Source organism: Jaculus jaculus, chromosome 6 (assembly GCF_020740685.1).
Source record: "Jaculus jaculus isolate mJacJac1 chromosome 6, mJacJac1.mat.Y.cur, whole genome shotgun sequence".
In the NCBI taxonomy this organism is placed as follows: Eukaryota; Metazoa; Chordata; class Mammalia; order Rodentia; family Dipodidae; genus Jaculus; species Jaculus jaculus.
In genome coordinates this window covers 105219668-105227697 of record NC_059107.1, presented here as the reverse complement: position 1 = coordinate 105227697, position 8030 = coordinate 105219668, and the positions used below count along the sequence as shown (strand labels likewise).

Here is an 8030-nt window from a genome sequence, read left to right as displayed (position 1 = left end):
GTAAGACCCTATTGCCGAAGACAATATAGGCTGTGGTAACAAAACATCACAATACCATGCTATAACTGAAAAAGAAACTAGCTCCCACCTTCCAAGCCCTCATAGTGCTGGAAAGTCCTACGGAGAGCTCCAGGAGGACAATGATCACTAACAGCATGGATAGAACAGGGAACTGTGTAGGCTACGATATCTACCAGCCTAACAATAAATACACTTGGGCAATAGTGACACAGCCTCTCAGGTAACCAGCTCTTCTCTGATTGGACATGAGACCTGGTCAGTAGGGGAGAATTTATATCTGGTACAGGGAAACAAGTCAGAATCCCATGATCAGGAAACTCATAAATTTCAGAGAGAAGTCCCTACTGCTCTCTGGAGAAGAAAAGTGAACTTGTGCTCAATTCGGCAGCACATATACTAAATTTGGAAAGATATAGAGAAGATTAGCATGGCCCCTGCACAAGGATGAAACGCAAATTCAGTAAGCGTTCCATATTTTTAAGAAAATTTAGGAAGCACTTTCCATGATATAGGAATGGAAAAAGACTTTAATGAACAAACCCCCAGTGGCTCAAATTCTTAAACAGTCACTCAACCAATGGGATCATATGAAGCTGAAGGGTTTCTTTACAGACAAGCATATAATAACAATAAGCAAAGCCAATAGAATACCCACAGAGTGGGGGAAAATATTTGTGGGTTATCCAACTGATAGAGGCCTAATCTCTAGAATCTACAAAGAACTCAAAAGTCTATACAATAAGAAGACAAATACCCCACTCACAAAATGGGGCGCAGAGTTGAACAGGCAATTCTCAGAGGAAGATATACAATTGGCAAACACACACTTAAGGAAATGCTCATCATCCCTAATAATCAGAGAAATGCAAATTAAAACAACTAACAGATTCCACCTTACCCCAATAACGATAGCCAACATCAAAAAATCAAATGAAAATAAATTCTGGTGAAGATATGGAGAATCAGGTACACTCATTTACTGTTGGTGGGAATGTAGGATGGTGCAACCACTTTGGAAAACAATATGGAGACTCCTGAAAAAGCTGACTATAGAAATACCAACAGACCCAGTTATACCCTTACTGGGCATCTACCCTAAAACCTTCAAACCACAGGCCAGAGAGATTTGCTCAACCATGTTTGTAGTGGCTCAATTCATAATAGCTAAAAGCTGGAATCAACCCAGATGTCCATCATTAGAAGAATGGATAATGAAGATGTGGTATATCTACATAATGGAATTCTATACAGCAATAAGAAAAAACGACACAAAGAAATTTGAGGAAAAATGGTTGAACCTGGAACAGATCATTCTCAGTGAACTTACCCAATCACAGAAAAAAAATCCACACATAGTCTCACTCATCTACAACATCTAACCTGAATCTACCCAAGATACCTTACATACCCAGCAAGCACCTCATGGACTAGACAATAGGATGGATGGGGAGGGCAGGGAGGGCATCAAAGGGTGGAAAACAGTAATCCGGACCCAAATGGCAATGGTACCATAAAATTCTACTTCCTAAAAGACAGACCAAATGGCTGAACTTTCACTAGACCCTTACAGGAAACACCTGAACCACAAGACACTGGAGAGGGTAGGATCAAGACTAACCTAAATCTTCTACATCTTCCCTCCCTCCCTCTCCCCCTCTCCCCTCTCTCTCTCTCTCTCCTCTCTAACTCTTGTATATTAGTTATCTTTTTCCTCAATTTCTTAGTGGGCACTGACCTGTAACCCCCACTACCAGCTTGGGGCTACCATCCACAATGAGCTTTTGATCAGAGAAACTTACAAGGTTTCCCAAAACAATGACAGACTTCTGTCAGAGTACTTGATGACCCACCAAAGGCCAGTTGTAAGACCCTATTGCTGGAGATTCCATACGCAGCTGACACATAAAACAATATGGCATTGCTGGAAGCCAGGACAGAGTCAGTACCCAGATAGTCAGCGTCTCTAGTGCCAGAAGGTGCTACATGGGCAACTGGGGGAAATGACCAATATCTGTCCAAGCAACTCACTGTCTAACCTAATTAGCAACAAATAACCTGGTGTGATGCCCACACAAGTGCAATAGTGGCACACAGCCATGGTGGGGAACCAACTGCTGTTGATTTGGCTAACTGATCCCCTCATTGGTATAAGACCCATAGCTGGAGCTGGGAAACAAGTCAGAACCATACCCAAACATAAGCCCACTCTCCAATATCAAGCTACCATCAATCATGGGGTACAAGAGAGCCTACACCTATCAAACTCTCTATCAAAACAGTAATTGTTATCTCAATTTTCTGGGTGCTAACTTACTTTCTGTTGGAGAATCCACTTCTCTTTTTCAGATAGATGCAGATCCTAAGGAGAGAGCTGCCCCAACATTCCTCAAAAGGGGCCCAAATGAAACTAATGACGATTGGCAAAACAAGCAAGGGTGATGTTTTCCTGATGAACTGGATACCAGCACAAAGGGGAAAGAGACCAACACAGAGAAAAATCAACTCCTACCAAATCAGAGAGCCAGAGCCTCAGAGGCCCCCAACACCTCAGCACTGAAGCAGACCAAAAATGAACTCAACATGGCTCAGGGAAATTTTGCGGAAGAAGGGGAGGAAAGAATGTCAGAGTCACATGTTGGGTCATGATATGCAGAGACATTTATCGTACCAATAAATGTGGGCTAACTCCACAATGCACGACCCATTTACATCAACAAGGAGGGTCCAATGGGAGGGAGTAGATCATGGATGAGCCTAAACAATGGTACCAAACTGCCTGTATTTGCTGAAAAGAAAAGTAATAAATTAAATTTAAAAAAATAAATAAAAGAAAAAACAAAAGAAAAGAAAAGTGAGCTTGCACAGGAAAAGGCTCCCCAAAGAATTTTGTATATCCCCTTTGACTCAAGCTGCTCTCACTCTTGGCTGGAGAATCTGTTTGATATTACAGAAGGCAGAGGAAACAGAGGAGAACCAAGATCCATTCCATAAGACAAAAAAATATCCAACTCCTCACCATGAGATGCCCCACCTGTACCACATCTGCCAGGCACAGAAGAAATTGCAGAGCAACCAGTGGCATGAATACTGATCTTATTGGTAGCCTGACAATCAGCTCTAGGGAGCTGGTAACAGACACAGAGGTTGATCAAAACCCATCAAAGCAGAAATCCAGAGACAACAGAGAACTCCCCACTAAATTGGACTGCCAACAGGCCTGCCATGGCCTAGGGAACATTGCAGAGGGGTGGGAGGCATAAAGATGGTAAGAACCACAGAGTAGGTGGGAATACCCTAAGACTTGGACCCTCCTGCTATCCCACAGGGACTGACTGAGGCCTTCATGGCCCCTCAGTAAGTTCCATAACTCCACTGAGGAGGTCCCCAAAGAAATGGAAATAGAGGTGAGGGGATAAAATAGTGTAACCTGCTATAATTTATTAAATATGAAAACCTTTTGTAAAATATGGGTGCACCAGGGCTTGTAGCCATTACAAACAAACTCAAGATACATGTGTTACCATGTGCATCTGGCTTACGTGGATACCTGGGAATCAAAACTGTGTCCTTAGGCTTCCCAGGCAAGCTCCTTAACTGCTAAGCCAACTTTTCAGCCCCAAAGTAACCTTTACTGTCTTCCAATGCCTATGTGTCATCCTTTGCCCTCCCACTTCACCATAATAGTCTTCAACTACCTTATTTAATGATCTCTAATTTGTTTATTTATTTAATTAGTTTTTAGAGATAAAGTTTTAGGTATCTCAGGCTGACCTTAAACTTGCTATGTAGCCAAGGATCATCTTAAACTTCTTATCCTTCTGCATCCACCTTCTGAGTGCTAGGATTCAGGTGTAAGCCCACATGGCCAGTTCATGCTTGCTGGGGAATGAGCCCAGGAATACATAATGCTGCACAATCACTCTCTCAACTGAGCTTCACCCCTAGCACAACTTTTCTATATCCCAGACTGTCTTTCATACCGAAGCTAGTGTGAATCCAGTCACATCCATACAAGTTCAACTATGAGGTCTTTACATTTATATTGGAAGTACTCCTGATGATAATTGGCCTGAAAATAAGAAAATTCACTGGTGGATAGTTCAATTTCATTCCTGATTTAGTAGCTCTCAGACTCTGTCTCGCTGCCTATACTACCTTGAACATTAGTATTACCAGTCTTTATCCAGTTGGACTACCCTTATACCAGTACCAACCATCTTGAATGGTTGCCATGGGACAACTACACAAAGATTTCAGCTGAATGCTGAAAGGCATAGCCCCAGCCAGAGCTGTTTGAAAAAGTTTGTCCCAGAGGTTTTGCAAGGAAAAGCCTGATAAATCAGTTCCGCATTGGCCAGAGGAGGAGCACTTCCCCCATAGAGGGACTACTAAGAATGATGGTAAAGCTGTGATGGGTCCAAAACCTAAGCCTTAATGATTGTGATTGGTCCAAAATGAAGGGCATGATTCACCAAACAAACATTTGTGACTTCTCCAAACATAGCTCTTCAGGCTAATCAGCTGCTCATGACCACTCAGTGAGTTATCTGTTCTGTTCTATTGTTCCTGTAGTTGCAACATGATGTACAATAATGACTTTTTGGAATTGTCTTTCCTTTTCAACTTTTAGTAGAGTAGCCATAGCTTGCAATATACTGAGAGAACAGAGTTGAAAGACCTGAATGCAGTAAGAACTATGGACTGTGAAGTTTGGTTTATGAGGGTGAGAAAGAGCTTTGCTTGGACTGTGCTAGCAGTTTGTGTGAGAAGCTTGCTCTTATGCCCATGTCTTAAGAAGTTGTGCAGGGCTGCTTTATGTAGAAATGAACTGCTGTGAGCAGAGGGACATGGCACAGAAAGAAAAATGTTTTGGTGAACTGTCACCCATTCAGCTGCAACTGAGAGATTACAACTGTACAGACTGGGCTAGCTGATATACGCTGGGGCAACAGGAAGCACATAGACTCTTTTGAAGGGACCTGAATGCTCAAGGAGTGCCCTGTTCTTCAAAGTCTGCTTTATTTCACCCTGGATTAGCAAATTGGAATATGACCTGGTATTGTGGAGTAAAGGAAATGCTGGAAAGAGAGGGTCATTGAGTTTGCAACACGGTCTTGTGTTTTGGAAATGGCCATGGGCAGTGCGAAACAGGTTTTGCTGGTTGCCTGCATGGAGACCCCATAGAGCCATGAGGATGAACCGTGGCTTGCAATGGAGACCTAGTGCAGATGCCAGGACAATGAGATGGCTGCCAAGGATAGCTGACGGCCCCAATGAAGTTTTCCAGGACTGTGAGTAGCCTAGCTGGTAGGGTGGCATTGGAATACCAGAGACTTGTTGCTGGTTAGAAATATTGGACTTGGAGATTTCTCACTGGCTAGAGTTGTTGGACTTGAAGCTACAGAGTTTGATGTTTGCCCTGGTTGTTTTAAATCTTGTATTAGTTGAATGTTTCTTTGCTATGCCCAATGTCATCTATTGCAGTGTGAATATTTATTCTGTACCATTATGAGTTTTTTGAAGTTATTTTTTGATATCATGGCTTAAAGGACCTTGGATTATGGGGATGTTTGAACATCATTGGAATTGATAAAAACTATAGGGAATTTTAAAGTCAGACTGAATGCATTGTATTTTACATCATGTATGGATATCATCAGTTTATGGGGGCCAGGGGCGGAATGTGGGTTTGATTCAGGTGTCCACCATAAACTTAGGTGTTCTGAATGCTAGGTTCCCAGCTGATGGATATTTGACAATTAATGCCTCCTGGAGGGAGTGTATTGTTGGGGGTGGGCTTATGGGTGTTATAGCCAGTTTCCCCATGTCAGTGTTTGGCACACTCTCCTGTTGCTGTTGTCCACCTTATGTTGGTCAGGGGGTGATGTCTGCCCTCTGCTCATGCCATCTTGGAGCTTCCCTCGAGCCTGCAAGCCAAAATAAATCTCTTTTTTCCAGAAGCTGCTCTTGGTTGGGTGATTTCTACCAGCAATATGAACTAGACTGCGACATGGCCTGAAGTGAGCTTGTGAGAAAGAGAATGGGGAAGGGAAAGAATGAGTGTGTCAGGACCTCTTGCTCTTACAAACAAATTCCAGACACTTGAGTCACACTGTGTTTCTGGCTTTATGAGGGTACTGAGGAATTGAACCCCAGTGGTCAGGCTTTGTAAGAAAGTACCTTTAACCCCTGAGCCATCTCCCCAGCTCAAAATGCATTTTGATGCTTTTGTTGTGTCTGGAAAGCATTATCACAAAGCAAAGTTAAATTGGAAGCATAAGGCTTCAGTAAGAGAAGTAGCACATACCGATCCTTGAGAACACTGTTATGCCTTCAACAAAGAAATGCTCTGCAGAATGACAGTGGCTTTAAAAGGAGAAGCTTTCTTCACTTTGTGTGCCTCCTGGATAGCAAACCTTGACTTTGTTTATCCCTTTAGAGTGTATGCTTTATCTAGGGTTTGCTCATGTGCTAATACAGGTGTCTGCAATGGGGCTAAATTTACATAAAGCTTACATGAGACTTATTGTGAATCGGTCTGGGCTGTAACACCCATTGGTCATGGGATGGTTAATCAGGGTATGGCTTTTGCATTGTACTAGTGTGTCACTTTGGACATCCCTGTGGCCCATTTTATAAATTGGAAAATGGTAAAAGGTTGTGAGACTGAGCATGATGTCCATCATTTAGTGAGTACTGGAAAGTAAAATTTCTTTTGGGCCTGATCTGGTGATAACTTACAAACACAGCACTTAGAAGGTTGAGGTAGGAATATCACAGTGAGATCAGGGCCATTCTAGGCTTCATATTGAGTTCCAGGCCAACCTGAACTGAAGTTAGATCTTTCCACACAACAGCAACAACCACAGAAGTGAAGGTGCTGAGAACCACTGGATAAGACATCTCTATCATACCCACTAGGACTCAGGGAATATCGAGGAGGGGCTGGCAGGAAGAATATCACTGTGCTTTCATTGTTGGCTAGGGAAGCTTCTCTTTGGAGGTGGCTGTGGACACTGGGAAGACTCAAAACTCATCAAAATTCTGAGAATAAGAGGAAGTTGAGAGTTCAGAACTAATGAGAAATCTCTATTGTGCCCTGGAGGTGGGGGGGGGGGCGTAACAGCCAGAGGGTGGGGAGGAGAGCAAACCTCCACATATAAAGTTAGGGGTATGCTCAAGACCTCATAGTAGCAGTAGGCTGTTGTTATCCCACAAGACCTACACAATATTGAGCCCATCACGTGTTTTTTTGACATATATGTTGGAGGAGGTAAAAAATGAAAAGCAAACAAAATAGAATAAAGACTTTTTAGAAATAAGGGGGCCCAGTGAGGTGGGGTTGTGGAGGGAGCTAAATAAATTAATGGGATGGGATTATGATCAGATTACTATATGTTCATGCATTAAAATTCTCAATTAACTTAAAGGGAAAAAGTTAAATTGATTTTGAGTTCTTTTGTCTATTTTATTAGCCATGGCTGCACTAGCTTATAATGTATTCTATTGTGAACATGAACAGATACACACACACACACATGGAGAGAGAGTGAGAGAGAGAGAGAATGCACATATATTGAGAATCTACAATGGGCCTATTTTTGTATACTGTGATATTGTATCTCTTTTCTATAAGAGGATTACATTCTCTGTATGCTCTTCCTTCCAGAGGGAGGAAGAAAGGGTCTATAAGATAGCATAGGTTTTGAGGACCATAGAAGAGCTCCTCCTTAATTTGCATCTTAAAGTTATGGATATTGTATTCCTGGGCATTAGTCAAGAACATGTTCATTCTTCACTATTAAAAAGGGATATAAAGGGCTGTAGAGATGGCTTAGTGGTTAAACGCTTGCCTGTGAAGCCTAAGGATCCTGGTTGGAGGCTCAATTCCCCAGGACCCATGTTAGCCAGGTGCACAAGGGGGCATACACTTCTGGAGTTCATTTGCAGTGGCTGGAGGCTTTGGCATGCCCATTCTCACTCTTTATCTGCCTCTTTCTCTGTCTGTC

At 42.5% G+C, this 8030-nt stretch overlaps 1 non-coding gene across 1 annotated transcript; it reads left to right on the top strand.

The window, feature by feature from the left end:
• Positions 1 to 393: 393 nt before the first annotated feature.
• On the top strand, positions 394 to 500 carry LOC123461811. Its single transcript, XR_006637876.1, has one exon. It is a non-coding gene; the product is annotated as a U6 spliceosomal RNA (small nuclear RNA).
• The last annotated feature ends 7530 nt before the right edge of the window (positions 501 to 8030 follow it).